This window comes from Jaculus jaculus, chromosome 16 (assembly GCF_020740685.1).
Source record: "Jaculus jaculus isolate mJacJac1 chromosome 16, mJacJac1.mat.Y.cur, whole genome shotgun sequence".
Lineage (NCBI taxonomy): Eukaryota > Metazoa > Chordata > Mammalia > Rodentia > Dipodidae > Jaculus > Jaculus jaculus.
The window spans coordinates 17,896,631-17,913,262 of NC_059117.1; the positions used below are offsets into that span (position 1 = coordinate 17,896,631).

At 38.2% G+C, this 16,632-nt stretch overlaps 1 protein-coding gene across 2 annotated transcripts in view; it reads right to left on the minus strand.

Moving 5' to 3' along the window:
• The window catches only part of Reln (reelin), a 498,095-nt gene that overhangs the window by 343,458 nt on the left and 138,005 nt on the right, over nucleotides 1-16,632 (minus strand). The window lies entirely within an intron of this gene.

The following is a 16,632-nucleotide window of genomic DNA, read 5'->3' on the forward strand; positions in this document are numbered from 1 at the left end:
CTATTCTGAAACATTCACAAATGGTGGAGGGGGACCCATATCCCAGGCTCCCACAGAGTGGAGAAGGAAAAATGGTCCCAGAAAACCCCTTCCCCAAAAGAACATAGAGGCTATCAAGACAGGAGCAGATGCGGAAGTCTTCACACTTGGCCTGTCTCGCCATGGCACTGCCCTTACATGCCATGATGTAAGACACGTGCAGGGCAGTGATAGGGGCACTCGGGCCTGAGGGTGGGCCAGGAGGGTGAGCACAGGAATCCTGTCCTGGACCTGCCTTGCTCCCAGAGGCATATAGACTGCACTGTGTCCCCACTCTATGTGTTTGGTTGGGGAGAAAACAGGGAAATTTGGGTGAGGACTCCTGCAGGAAGGAGATAAAAAAAAAACCCTAATTTATTCTCTCAAATGTGGTCGAAGAGATGCCAACCCTTCTAGAAGAAGATGCAAGCCAGGGTTGGGCATACCCTGGCTCTAGAAGCTTCTTTTTATTATCCTCTGCTTTGTTTCAGATGGGACAATCGTCTTCCAAGACAGCCCAAAACTCTCTGCTAGCCTGTTTCCTGAGAAACTGGGCTCATTTAGGTAACAGAGGGGGAACAGAAATTGTCCATTACTTCCCCCAGAGACTCAAAGAGACAATCAGAAAACATACTAATCTAACTCCAGACACCAGAAGGAGGAAATTCTTCTTATGAATTCTTAACTCAGTCAACATCCAATATTTAAATTACTGAAATTGGTAACCAAATCAGATAAGAACTTTAAAACAGTTGCTCTAGGTGGTGGCCACTTCTGTTTTATTATAATTTGAAGCCAAAAAAGGGGGGCGGGGACTAGAGAGGATGAGAATAAAAAAAGGTGGATGTCACTAGGACATCATAATGGTAACAAAAGTTGCTCAGAGGACATTTAATTGGGTAAAATCTAAAATATGTTTACCTGATGCCAAGGCTTTAATCAGAAAAACTGAGTCTTATGGTAAAGGCCTCACTCATTAACAGCTCGCTGATTCTAATTTGTTATGGTTTGAGGGTTATAAAAACTGTCTTTAAGACTCTCAGTAAATTAGGTTCCTCTGTTCATCAAGGTTTTAACTATTGGAAAAACTGTGCCTTAAGATAAAGGTTCACATATAAGTGTTTAATTTCCAAGGATGAAGTACTCACACCTAAAGACATTGTGACTTTAAAGGTAGCTCCTGTTTTATTCTAATTCTATTGAATGGTTATCATTAGGTTTAATCATTTAGGTTTAGGAGATTTAATTTCAGTCATTATAACCTTTATGTTCCTGTTATATGCTCTTGGGATAGCTTGCCTACAATTTATCAAATTTAAGTCATGGATGAAACATAAAATTGTCTTATGTTAATAAAAATTTCCATGGTACCTAAGATCAATTGCTATCAAGATTAAGATTAAGCTAAACACTTTGGTTGTCAAAAGGTGTTTTCTCTTTTAAAATAGATTCATCGAGGGTTGTATTAGAACTTAGCTGTTTTGGCTCAACAATGACCACCAGACTCTGCTCTGTTATAGTAAAGGAACTGTCTCATTTCTGACATCTCAAGTCCAGTGCTTATAACTCTGAGGACATATTCCCTACGTTAGCGTACAGCCTCATGCTCAAATAATGGTCTTCCTCTGAGGGAAATAATTTCAAGCTCTGTGGTTCTGTTTACAGTGTTCCCTGGGAAATTGGCACCCACACAGGTAACTGAACTAATCAAAGATGTTTTAAAACACAGGTGCTAAGACTTTATGTGCCTACCTTCTATGCCTCAGATATGGTCTGTGCTGCCACAGGACAATCAAATTTTAAAAGGTTGAACAAAATGACTTTAAGCTTTTGTGCCATTCTACTCAGTATTCACACTATTTCAGTAATCAAATGTGCTCTATAGAGATATTCCAGGCTGGTGTGACTTCCTTTCTAAGTGTGTTAGTCACCTAGGTAGAAGCCAAAGCCAATTGGAATCACTGGAGCAAAAAGGCCAATATTTTGGCCTGTGCTCCCAGGTCATGAGACCACTGGAGATGATGGGACACTTCTACACTGGCCCCCTGACCAGTGGGGGCACCTCCCCTCCTGACCAGGGGGGATACGGAGATCCAAACAAAAAAAATGGTGTACAGTCTGAAACAGGAGAGTCATAACAGAGGAAAAATCAGTCCTCCTGGCTTCCCAAAGAAGGAAAACTTCTTGACCAGCACAGTCCTGACTCATCCTAACAGACAGAAAACACCAGTAGGGTGGGTCCCTAAAGTCTCCTTTGGAGAGCCATTTAGTGACCTCCAAAATTAATCCTTGATTAAATTTTGGCAATCTGCTTGGTCTTAAATGCTTAGAAAAAATGTGTAACCAATGGTAAAGGGATACCTCAAATATATAGATGGCCTATTATATTAAGTAATTCAACAAGAGTTTTCCAAGAGGGAAAACACACAAGGCCTTAAGACATGTTGTATCCAGATCTAACTCTATTAAGAGGAAAAACAACCATAGATGCCAAAAGGGTTATTTTCAAAATCTAGGATAGATAGATAGATGACTCTGATGAAAGGTTGCTTAATTCAAAAGATTTCCTTATACTGGGAGCAATGGTAAATTTCTTCTAACTTGTGCAAGGTCATCCTTAAACAAGTCCTGAGACCAAAAATGTATTTTGTACAGCCTTTAATGGCACCCAATGGCTCTATGGCACCAACCTTTGGCCCTGGCTACCCACAGGACAAATTTTAAAAGGTACAATCTGGAAGGCTATTATACAAAATATGGTATCAAAGTTAAATACTGTGCATACATTCCTGATAACTCTACTAATGTTTCCTCTGCTTTACAACATCTACATGAAGAGATCCAGACCATGTTGGCTGCTAGAGTGCTATTTGGCAGTTCACACCCACATGGTTATACAACAATCCAACTCCGTGTACATGGGCTCACTTGAATGCCCACTGAGAATGGAATGCTCTCCTCTTCTGACAGGACTACCTAATCCCTTTACCTCTCAATGCTAGACATCTCCATCTCTGACATAGGCTCCAATACTTATGCTACTAAGTAATGTGGTGTCTGACTGATAGGTTTCTCCCTAAGGCCTTTAGATTAGTTCCCCTCTCTGGGAAACACTCTAACTGCCACATCTTTGTGTCCAATTCAGCAGGAAGTAGCCCCTAATCTGATGTCCTCTAACAGCAGTTAGAGTGTTTTCTCATGAGAGGAGGAACTGGGGGGGTGGGGGGCAGAACAGGCAGTTAGATTTAGGATGGCCCCTAAAGGGAGGGGTCTTTGGATACCACATCTATCTCAGTTGCTCAACCTGTGCCAGTCCTGGGATTTAGTGCTTATCCATCTCACCCAATTAGATCCCTCTCAAGTGTGCACTCTGCCCAAGTATGGTTGGATTTCTCCTGTAAGCCCAGTTCGATTGGCTGGGACACCTGGTGGCGGTGTGCATAGGTGGGATAACACAAATCCTATATATATCCCCCTGGGCCCACAGAGAGAGGGGCCCATTTTCTCCTCTCTCTGGAGTTGGCAGCAGCATCTTGGGATAGGTAAGAGCTCTTTCCATCCCTGCAACCATGCCGGGGTGGTAAGAGACACCTGTTTCCTTTTATTCCTATCTTTACTTTTGATCCTTCTTAGAAGCACACATTATTTTAAATTTCCCTCTCACATTTTTTTCTAAAATACATATCTGGTCACATGGACTCCTGAGCTACACATGGCTTTTGGGCTCTACGTGGTGTACTTCTTCTCTTCCCACTTTGTTTTCCCTTACTTCTGAGCCTTCCCCTTTCCACATTCCTTTTGTAAAATCTGAATAAAATGTGGTATTAAAAAAAGATTAAATAGACATCAGAATTTGCTATGTAATAGAATGCTATTCCAATGGTATTGTGGATATGTATTTATTGGGAAATATCCATAATACAGTTTTTCTTGATTTCTTTCTAATTTCTTTTTTCCTTATCTTTTTCTACTTCTTCTTCTTTTTCTAAACTCAGTGTCCTACAACCAAGGGCATGTGGTATCTTCAGCAACAGCGTCATACCATCTAGTTCTAGTGGGCAACCAAGAGCCTTGGTAGTAGCCTTTATTAATTTGGGAGCCTCATGGGAAAGATATCCTTTCTTTTTTCTTAAATCTGTGTCAGAACATAGCATATATAGTAGAACCATAATTTGTAAAAAATACAACTGAATACACACATATTAAAGAAATATGCTCCTAACATAATGTTCTGGGTTATGTGATATAGAAATACACACATTGTGTATAAGGGATAGTGTGAATGTACTTGTCCACATATCCATATGCATTTGCTAAGTAATATTTTTAAATTATTGCTTTCATATTCAGAAAAGTAATTTTAAATGTTTTTGAAAATATTGTCAAATTTAAAGTCTTTTAAAATATATTTGTTTGCTGCTATTCCGTTAAATATAAAGTTTCAATTGAAGTATTCAGTCCAAAAACCTAAACAGGAAAGGCAGAAAGCCAGACCAACTCGAAAAGACACAATGTCCGAAACAAATACTTGGTAGGACATATCCCTGATACAAGTCTAAGATTAAAAGTTTAATTTAAAAAAACTCAATTGGGGGCTACAAGTGCAATGTGGAATGGTAAAGACAGCACAAATACTCAGAGAAAACTCTGCTTCTCTTTGATCTTTGATGAGGTCATCCCAATATGCCACAAAGAAGCCATTCAAAAATTTTCCCTCATCATTTATTTATATGGAGTATATGAATGCCAAGCAAAATATAAACATAGTGAATTGTGGATTATTTTCCTTTGATAACTTGGTGCAGTTATATGAATACTCATTTACCCCCAATAGGGTGAGATGGTTCCTTAAGTCTATAACTACCACTCTTATTCCTAAAGCCCAAGAACTTTAACCAGAATGAACACTAATGCCTTTCCCCTAGATATAAATCCTGTTGATATATGTATAGTGCAGATTCAGTCATTCAGCAATAATATATATGCATTACAAAAATCTCTGTAAAATGATCTATTTCAATTTACTTTTAGAAAATGTGCTACAATATGGCATTTATTATAAATAAGAAAGTGCCAAATATTTCATTTCAATGTATTACACTAAAGTACTACACTTAAATTTCCCTAAGGTGTACTGATTTAGATTTCATTATCAAACATAAAATACTAATATTATATCATTTAACATCTAAAAGATTGAATGCCAAAGTTGGTGTAATGCTTTAAAAACATAATGTTTTCACCTAATATGATTGTAGGCACATTGCTTATTCTGTCTTTCCTTCCCACACAAATCATTCCATGCCAAATCCCTTAAATGCCTCTTTTGAAGTCTAAAATTAATTCCCAGTTACTCTTCTATAATCTTCCATCTTTAAAAATGCAAAATATGCTCATACTTTTTCACTTATATATTAGAAGTCAGATGAAATCTCAAATGCATATGAAGTCATGCTATTTTTCAAAAAGAAAAATCACAGTCCTAATAAAGCTATTTAGGAGTTCAATTCTCCTGAAGTTAAGAAAAACAAGATCACAATAGGCTTTAAGCATCAGTTCATAATATTAGGTCAGTATTATGTTCTAAAGAATTTTTGTGGAAACACAGAAGATATCCACACTGATTCCAAAGAAAATTCATTATGAGCAGGTCTATTATAGTCAGTGGCAAATGAATTATGACAAGGCACTTGTGTTATCCAGAATTAGGAGCGACAAGAAAACCATGTAACTTTACTTTCTAATAATGCTGTCTAGTATGTCACTTATAGAGCACATATATTTTTTAATTTGTGAGCAAAAACATTAATGTAAAGCATGTTTTACCAACCCCCCAATTGAAGGATTATTATGAATTAAAGTGTTTTGTTTCTGCTAAGAATTCAAATGACGAATACTTTGAACAGTGCCAAACCTTTTTAATAGTCTGCTTCCTGTACAGACTTGTCTGAGGTTTTGCTTTTTTATAAGCTCATCTTTTCCTTAACATCAGAAGTCTTAACAGCAGAGGATAGAATAATTAAAAAAAACAACAACAACAAAAAAACCGATCACTAAAAACCCTTCCATCACAGTGCAGACTAGGAAAAAGAAGGTGGTTTACGGGCGCCTTTGTCTCGCTTTTCCCCGGGTCTTCGTGGTCGACGGTGGGCTTCAATGTACACCCTTGCACCTCTCCTTCGGCAGGAAGCCTGTCTCTGGGGATCACTTGCAGAAAATAGGACATTGAGTCCATAATTAAAGTAATCGCTTCCTAGGCAGATGCTGCAGTTGGTTCTGTTATCACATATAACAAAAGGCATCTTGAGGGTTATAAAATGTGCAGCAAATAGCTTTGGAGATGAGAAACAGCAATTTTTCATCTAATTTTGATCCACAGACACGTAAGAACTGACTTGCTACTTTTTGGGTTTGAGCCAAGTAACTATTATGGTGCTAACATGAGCTGGGCAGTAACCAAAATTAAAGAATACTTTAGCTTTTATCCTCAAAGTGAGAAAAGCTCTTTTGTAACCATCTTTGCACTTAGCAAATAAGGGTGCCATCTCAAATCTGAGCATTAAGCCTGCAGGCGGATTTGGAAGAAAGGCTTATGTGCCTTAGCCTTCGAGCCATACTCTCAATATATTTGCTTATGTTAAAACCAGGGCTTGATGAAGGGACCTACCATCTTAGCTCCTTTACAACTACAGTGTACATTTTTAATTAGACACCTCGTTTCTGTTTATCCTTCCTATAAGGCATTGCTCTTTGAAATATATGTCAGCCCAGATGACTTAATGCTCATATTACTGGTAATCCCTCTTCTAAATACTACTGGGGGAAATACATGAAGGAGATTTACTTGCACTTTTTTCCTACCATTTAGGACTTGTCATCAGTAACCAAAATTTGGCTTTAATATTGTAAAATGCTTAAGCAGACATGGAAGAAATTATGTTCGCTTATGTTTATTTCTCAGTGCTAAATACAAGATCTTACCAAGGTACAGTGATTTAATTTTAAAGATCTTAAAACATACAGATTAAAATTTCAAAACCTAAGACATATCTGCAAGAATTGAAGCAATAAAAAAATTTACATCCAAATTTTACATGGGGTTGAATACTTAGGTTTAAAAATATGGTTAATATTAACATTAAATTTTGTGTGAGTCTAAGTAGCATTCAAAAATAGGAAAAGTCTAACTTAACTTAATAAATAAAAGATATAACTGTATTCCAGAATGTTCAATCATTCAGAACTAATATTTAGAAGAATTATGTAGTACCCCTTGAATTACCAGAGAAAAACTGTATGTCAAAATTTATACCTTTTCACTCATATTAGTTTTCATCAAACAAATGATTTTCATTTATTTAATTAAAATTAGTATTTTCTTGACAAATCATAATCATATTAATTTGTGTGTTATAGTGTGATTGTCTTGATGCATATATGTGATGTTACATAATTCAGTCATGCAAATTAACGTTATTCATTACTGCATTAACCATTGTTCATGGTGAGACATTAGAAATTTGCCTAGTTATTTTGAAATGTATAATATATTATTAGCTACATTTATCCATCTCGCTGTACAATTGTTCTCAAAATCTTTCTGTCCATTGGTAACTTTCTACCTTTGATCAACAACTTCCCCTTCCCTCCATACCTAAGCATGCCACCAGCCTCTAAGATCGTCTTTCTATACTCCACTTCAGAGTTCAACTGTTTGAGAGTCTATGTGTAGGTGATAGCATTTGGTATTTGTGTTTTTGATGTCCTACAGACTCAGGCATGTTACAAATGAGAGGTTGCATAGTGTTCTAGTGTGTATGTATGTCACATGTTATTTATTCCTCGGCCAATAGAGACTTAGGTTATTCCCACACCTTGGCTATTGTGAGTAATGCACCAAAGAACAGATAAGTGCACACATTGCTTCAATATATGAATTTCACTACTGTTGAATAAATGCTTGAAAGGGAGACTGGGGCTGGAGAGGTGGCTTAGCAGTTAAGGTGCATGCCTGTGAAGCCTAAGGACCTGAGTTTTATTCTCCAGGTCCCATGTAAGCCAGATGTACATGGTGGCACATGCATCTGGAGTTCATTTGCAGTGGCTAGTGGCCCTGATGTGCCCATTCTCTCTCTCTTTCTCTCTTTCTCTCGCTCTCTCTCCCTCCATCTGTCTCTAATAAATAAATAAATGAAAATAAAATCTTTTTAAACAATTGAGACTGCTGGGTCATGTGATAGTCCCACTCATGGTTTTGAGGACCCTCCACACTGATTTGTACCATGTTGCCCTAATTACATTTCACTAGCAATGTATAAAAATTTCCCCTTTCCTGTATTTTTCTTCATTTTTAATCTCTCATCTTTTCAACTTAAAAATATTAAAGAAATTTTATTCAAATAATTTCATAATAATATTTGACATATGTACTGAGTGTTCTGCCACCCTGAGAGGGATTTTCCCCCAATTTTGCATGTCTCTTTCACCTTTATTCTATATAAAACTTATTTTGTCATTACATAATTTTTTATCCCTGATATTATTAGTTTTTACTTTTGCCTTTTGTTAAGGTAACAACAGTATGTTGTCTAGTTGCTGTTGTCTAGTATGGTTTTATCCATCCCTTTACTGTTTTTTTCTTTTGGTACCATTATGCTTAGGTCTTTGTTTCTTTCTTTGTTTTTGAGGCAGGAGGATCGGGGATTCATGGTCACCTTCTGGTACCTAGAGCATTTTTTTTTTTTTTAATTTCAATGTTCATCCATCTTACTTTATATCCTTGTGATTCTTCTTTATCAATACACATACTTAGTTCTAGGTAACCTTCCCCATTGTCTCTCCAATCTCCTTGTTAGGTTTGTTCTTTCAGAAGCAATATAATGTTGGGTTTTGACACTATTCTGAAAGTCATAGTGCTTCAAGTAGAAAAATTCATCTGTTTACATTTGTTGTAATTATTGATGCTTTCAGACTGAAGAGAATCTATACTGCTTTTTATATTTTTTTAGGCTTTCATATTTTTATACTTCTATAATTTTTAAATTTTATACTTCTATTATTTTAAAATCTGGATCAATTAAGAAATATTTAGACATTTTCCTAAAAGCTTCCTACCTTGGAATCTCTAATTATGTCTGTTCTATATATTTAAATTTTTTAACAATCATACTTAACTAAGCTTACAAGTGATTTGAGGAGATTTATACCTATCTCATTCCTTTAACTTTGTATTTCAGTTATTAACTGCCTTAAAAATGCCACCTTAAAGTAGATATCAGTGTATATTTTATAAACTTATTTCCATATTTAATGCTTTAATTCTAAGCTGCTCATTAATGTCTTTGCTCATTATGATCATACCATGCCATAACTTTTTTCCATTTTCCATTTCTTTATAAGCTTAATATCACTCTGCTAAAGTATATTATTTAAAGTTATTATTTCACATTACAGAGGAAGTGGCAGACCAAATGAGGTCCAAACATATGTCAAAAAAGAAAGAACTAAGAGATACGGAAAGGGAGAAAAGTGGGGGGGAGGGGGTGGAATAAAGAGAGTAGCTTTGTCTTTTAAATGTCAGTTAAACTTTTTTGTAGCAATACAACAAGTATGATTTCTTCAAACTTCTTGGGAATTTGGTAGACACATTTTTATCTTAAAACCACTACCCAAAATTAAAGCTTAAATCTCCTGGAATCATCCTGACCCATTTGTAAAGGCATTGTTCCATAAGAACTTAGATTGTCTCATCCTCCAAATCTAATTGATTGTGTAACTTTGATAAAAAGCAGGGCCTTGTAGGGAAATGAGAACTATAAATTGAGCTCCTGGTCATTTACCTGTAAGAATAGATGATAAGTTTTTTTTAAATCCTGTTACTCAGAGGCATGTTTTGGAGAAGCACTATAATTAGTCTCAAGTTGAAAAATGGCTATTATTTTTTCCTTTTTGGTTTTCTGAGGTAGGGTCTCACTGTAGCTCAGGCTGACCTGGAAGTCACTATGTAGTCCCAGGGTAGCCTCAAGCTCATGATGATCCTCCTGCTTCTGCCTCCTGAGTGCTGGGATTAAAAGTGTGCACTACCATGCCAGGCTTTTTTTAAAAATCGTAATCATAAAAGAAAGCAGAATTATGACATACAATGCCTTCTTAAGAAAATAACATGTCTGGTTTTATCTCATAGTAAGGATACATTCTTTTCAGACTTACATGAAAGTTATTTATTTTATATCAATCTATTGTAATCTTGACAGTAAAGTAGAAATTGCATGCATCAACTGTTGGCATCCTTATCTATGGCTATGAATGAACTCCCAAATAGACACACCCATGAGGATGCCCCCAATCTTATTCCAAATATTTAAGTAACAAGACAGATACAACTGTGATGCTTCCTTGTAATGGATGGAAATACATGTGTAACCAACCATGCTATCTTTCTTGAAGAATTCTCCAGACAGGCTGGAATGGCGCTCATGAAAAATTGAAAGCATCTGAGATACACTCAAGGCAACACATTAGATCTCCACATCCATTCTTTTTAGAGCCTGTCAGGTGTTCAGAAACTGCTGGTGTCTTCAATTTTTCCAATTATTTTTGTCTTCTTGCTCAAAGAACTTTAGGAAAACAATCCCTCTAGGAGTTAGTTTCTTTAAAGTATCAAATGTTCAAATATGGTTCTCCAGTGTTCCTCTGCTGACCTGAGTTCATTCTTTTGAGATGCTCAGGGTCTTAAATAGAAAATGTCATGGCTCATTATGTTTTAAGTCTTGGTGTCTTTTGATAGTTGATTGAATTAGGTAATAGTGTTGCATTTCATACTGATATAGATTTCCAAAATAAAGATAGAAAACATATGTTGGCCACGTTAGAAAGACATTCTGATGCCACATAGCAAATTCTGTTTGACTTAAAGTATGTCAACACCATATTTTTAACATAATACAATGGAGAAATGATCAAATTTAAGGCAAATGGAGTGAAAGTAAAGAAAGTTATTTAACACTCTTGCACTTCAATGGTTTCATCTGCACACAGATAATTGTGGAATCTACTTTAGAGAATTACTGTGAGAATATGTGTTTTGCTTTGTTTTGTTTTCGAAATAGTCACATAAAACCCTGCCTGGCCTCAAACTCAGTATGTAGATAGGCTGGAATTACAGATGTGCATCAGTATACCCAGGTACTGGAGATCAGTTAAGGTGCTTTCCTGCAAAGCCAAAGGACCCAGGTACAATTCTCCAGGACCCATGTAAGCCAGATGTACAAGGTGGCTGGTTGCTCTGGCACACCCGTTCCCTCTCTCTCTCTCTCTCTCTCTCCCTCTCTCTCTCTCTCTCTCTCTCTCTCTCTCTCCCTCTTTCTCACTATCTCAAATAAATAAAGTATGTTTTAAAAAGAAGATGGAAACTACTTAGAACAATGGCACACACACGGTAAATTTTCAAACATTTTATTTTCCTAACAGTTTGCACTAACATTTAAGGTTAAATGGCTTAGGGTTCTCCTCCTACAGCCCCCTCCCTTTTTCCTTACTTTCTCCCTTCCCTTCTTTCCTGTATCCTTCCTTTCACTATTCCTACCTTTGCCCCTCTCTCTTCTCTTTTTCCTCCCTCTCTGCTTCCTCTTTTTCTCATTTGAGGCTTATTAAAAAGTAAAGATTATAATAAAAGTGAAGGGTAAGTGAGATTGCTAAGTGGTTAAAAGTATTTGTTAGCCTGCCAAAAAGAGTTCAAACCCCAGTGCCCATGCAAAGCCAGACGTGCTATGGCACATGACTCTATAACCCCAACATGCCTCTGGGCAGTAGCAGGAAGAGTCAGGAGGCTCTCAGAGCTTTCCCAGCCACAAAAACGAGGGAGGCCCTGTCTCTACAACAAAGTGGAAGGACAGGATCAATACCCTAAGGTTGTCCTCTGACATCTGTGCGCACATAGTAGCATGTACATACAAACACGCATAAAATGATTTTTTTAATATTTATTTTTATTTTAGAGAGAGAAAGAGAGAGAATTGGCATGCCAAGGCCTCAGGCACTTCAACAGAACTCCAGACGCTTGCATCACCTGGTGGGAATGTGCAACTTTGCACTTGCCTCAACATGGGTCCTTAGGCTTTGCAGGCAAGCGCCTTAACTGGTAAGCCATCTCTCCAGCCCGAGTTTACAAATAAAAAGGCAAGACAAACAATACTGCCACAAGATGTGAACATTAAGAAAATCTGGGCTGGGATGATCGTCCAGTGGATAAAATAGTCTCTGCTCAGGTCTGAGTGCCTCTGTCTTCCCCAGACCTCACGTAAAGAGCTGGAGATGGTCTTTTGTAATCCCAACAGGCTGCCAGTGAGATGGGCAGCGGAGACAGGAACATGTCCCCCAGTCTCACAATGCGGACGAGGAAAACAGCAAAGAACAACAGTGTGGCAAGCTCCAAAGAGAGAAGCCTGGCCTTGGATGAGACGGGAAGATGAGGACAGACGCTGGAGCTGAACGTGGGCAGCACACATGTCTGTACTCTCACCCTCACTTGCAAAAAGCACACATGGGCATGCACACACATGAACATGTACACCTATGCACACACAGACACAAATATTAATGAAAATAATGTTCCAGAAGATTAATGATAAGATGATTTTCGTCCTTTTTGTTTATCTCTACGGGTACAGCTGACACTTGATCCCCAGAGTATCCTCTCCCCTCTCCCTCATGTGATTGATTTTACCAAGAAGGGCAGTAAACAGACAGTCCAAATGAGTAGGTGGTTTTGTGGCTTGCCAATAAATGCACGCCCTCTTCAGACAGCATGCCACTTATTCTTCACTGGGAAAGCCTCCCAGTAAATTTATAAAATTGCTTTGAATTTTAGTTCAAATGTTGCACAATTCTTAGTATGGAATTTTTGTTGTAGAGTTATATTTTGAGACAGGGTCTCACTTTAGCCCAGGCTAACCTGGAACTTACACTGTATTCCAAGTTGGCCTCAAACTCATGATGATCTCATACCTCAGTCTCCTGAGTACTGGGATTAAAGACATAAGGTACTACATCCAGCCCATGAAATTGTTTAAGTTTGTTGAAAAGTAACTGAGTTGAAAACTACAGTTTGCTGTCTACATTGGCCATAATATTCCACAAGCAGGGCAATGTTCAGTCGATAAAGTGCTTCCAGCACAAGCCTGAGGTTGGGAGGTGGGATCCTAGCACAAATGAAGATGAAAGTTGACACTGAGGCCACCAGTAATTCCAGCATCAGAAGGCAGAGACAGGATATCTGGGGAAAGATGGCTAGTGGCCAGTCCTGAGTTCAGGTGAGAAATCTTGCTGCAGAAACTAAGGAAAATCTATGTGTGTGTACCCACACACGTAAATGCATACAACATGTAGACATGCTGAAAAATGAGTGTAGTATTCACGCAGTTTCCAGCCTTAGAAAGAGTATATATGTGGTAAATGGCAAACTTCTTTAAAAGCAATGCACCATTAATTATTTTTAAAAATTATTTATTTATTTATTTATTTGAGAGTGACAGACAGAGAAAGAGGCAGAGAGAGAGAGAGAGAGAGAATGAATGGGAGTTCCAGGGCCTCCAACCACTGAAAACGAACTCCAGATGCGTGTGCCCCCTTGTGAATATGGCTAATGTGGGTCCTGGGGAATCGAGTCTCGAACCGGGGTCCTTAGGCTTCATAGGCAAGTGCTTAACCACTAAGCCATCTCTCCAGCCCCAAAATATTTTTATTTATTTATTTATTTGACATAGAAAGAGGGAGAGGGAAAGGGAGACAGAGAGAGAGAGAGAGAGAGAGAATGGGTGTGCCAGGGCCTCTAGCCACTGCAAACGAACTCCAGATGCATGTGCCCCCTTGTGCATCTGGCTAACGTGGGTCCTGGGGCGTCGAACCTGGGTCCTTTGCTTTTCAGGCAAATGCCTTAACTGCTAAGCCATCCCTCCAGTGAACACCATTAATTGTAAGACAGTAAGTAAAATAGTAAATGCTGGGCTGGAGAGATGGCTTAGCGGTTAAGCGCTTGCCTGTGAAGCCTAAGGACCCCGGTTCGAGGCTCGGTTCCCCAGGTCCCACGTTAGCCAGATGCACAAGGGGGCGCACGCGTCTGGAGTTCGTTTGCAGAGGCTGGAAGCCCTGGCGCGCCCATTCTCTCTCTCCCCCTCTATCTGTCTTTCTCTCTGTGTCTGTCGCTCTCAAATAAATAAATAAATAAATAAATTTAAAAAAAAATAGTAAATACTTGCAATTATCACTAATGGATGCTGTCAAATGTAATATGTAGCCCATTTCAGACATCTCCCTGTATAACATCTGTATCTTAGGATCAATGGAACATGATATCAAATATTTATTAAGAGTCTTATATTATCTAGAGTTCAGTACTTAGGAACAACTAGGTATATGAAAATACTGTATGTAATCCTTGATCTCAGGGGATTTGAATTCCAATTAGAAAACAAGAAACCAAGTGTGTGAAAAATGAAATGATAATATAAGTTACACAACATGAAAATATCCTATAGAACATATCACAAGTTTATAAGCATGGCTGGAATTATTGTTTTTTTCAAGGTAAGGTTTCACTTAGCTCAGGCTGACCTGCAATTCACTTCGTAGTCTCAGGGTGGCCTTGAACTCTGATCTTCCTACCTCTGCTTCCCGAGTGCTGGGATTAAAGGCATGTGCCACCGTGCCCAGCTTGGAGTTTAATTTCTAATAAGCAGAGTATAACAATAATATTTAAAGGAGTCTTCCTCACTATAAAAACAGGCCTGAACTTGACAAAACTTATAGAGTAAACTGTCAATTTGCAAGAAGCACCGAGGACAGAGGATAAAGAGGAAAAAATATTGTCAGATTGCAATCAATAAAATTCTGTTTCTGGAAAACTATCAGACCAATGATGCATTTTCTTTAACAATAAATTGCATATATCAATTTTATTGTTCATTTTTTAAAAATAATTTTTGGTTTTATTTTTATTTATGTATTTGAGAGCAAAAGACAGACAGATAAAAAGGCAGAAACAGAGAGAGAGAGAGAGGGAGAGAATGGGCACACCGGGGCCTCCAGCCACTGCAAACACACTCCAGATGCACGCACCACCTTGTGCATCTGGCTAACTTGGGTCCTAGGGAATAGAACCTCAAACCAGGGTCCTTAGGCTTCACAGGCAAGTGCTTAACCGCTATGCCATCTCTCCAGCCCCTGTTTGTTCATTTTTGTTGTAGTGTGTCACTCTAGCCCAGGCCGGCCTGAAACTCAATTCTATAATCCCAGGCTGGCCTCAACTGACAGCATTCCTCCTACCTCTGCCTCCTGAGTACTGGGATTAAAGGCATGAGCCATGATACATGGCCAAAAATATATTCTTAAAAATCCCCAAGCCTACACAGCATATAAAGATTAGATAGTAACACTGCATCTAAAAGAAGTCATGGGCACTGAGAGAAAAATGAGAAACAATGGAAAGATATGATAGTATTTGAGGATATAAAGGTTAATTCTTTTGTTTTGATATTTACACATTATATATATATATATATATATATATATATATATATATATATGCTGACTTAAATATTATACCCCATAAATATTATGGCATATGGCATAGTATGACATAAATATTATTTATATCAAGTAAAAGTAAAAAATAAGTGCTAGAGGGATTCATTAGTGATTAAGGCACTTGCTTGTGAAGAAGAACCCAGGTTCACTTCCCCAGTACCCACATAAGCCAGATGTACAAGGTGACATATGCACCTGGAGTTTGTTTGCACTGCCTGGTGGCCCTGGAGCACCCATTCTCCCCACACCCATCTCTCTCTCTCTCTCTCAAATAAATAAATAAATATTTTTTAAAAAATAAAAGTAAAAATAAATAAAAGAAAGAACACTTCCCCACTTAAGACATCAATGTTTTAACTGTCAAGGTTAAGCAGAAAAGCAGGGATAGCAGTTACAGTGATTTTCAAATATCATAAGTTTTTGAGCTATTTTTGTTTTGTTTAACATTTAAAAACTAATGTTAAATCTCCTTCAAGTATTGCTGGGCAGTTCCTAGTTAGGGAAAGGATTAGTCTACATATATACGGTATATATGTGTACATAGTAAGTAGTGTAGGAAGGAACATAGGAAACTGCAAGACGGGTTCAGAACATCTCAGAGAGATTGCTCCAGTGGCCCATGTTTGCTCTTCCCTTTCCCTGTACCTCTCACAACTGCCTGGGAATGATCTCAACGAACTGATCTTACCCACAGAAGCGGCAGCAACTCTATTCACCATGTCGTGACTCACCATAAAGACTTAACCCCTGCTGTAGTTAACTTTCTTGTTGCTGGGACAAACAGCTCATCAGAAGCAGCTTATGGGGAGGAAGGGTTTATTTCAGCCTTACAGTTCCCAGGCAAAGCTTCACTGTGGCAGACAAAGCTGGCTCACTGCATCACACATCCACAGCAGGGCATGAACAGTCAGAGCTCAAGCTTTGCTCTGAACACAAGCAGGCTAGATTCAAGTTCCTCCCTCAGTGACACACCTCCTCCAGCAGGCCCGTGACTGCTGGAGACACTGGACAGGAAGCTTAAAAAAACCACCT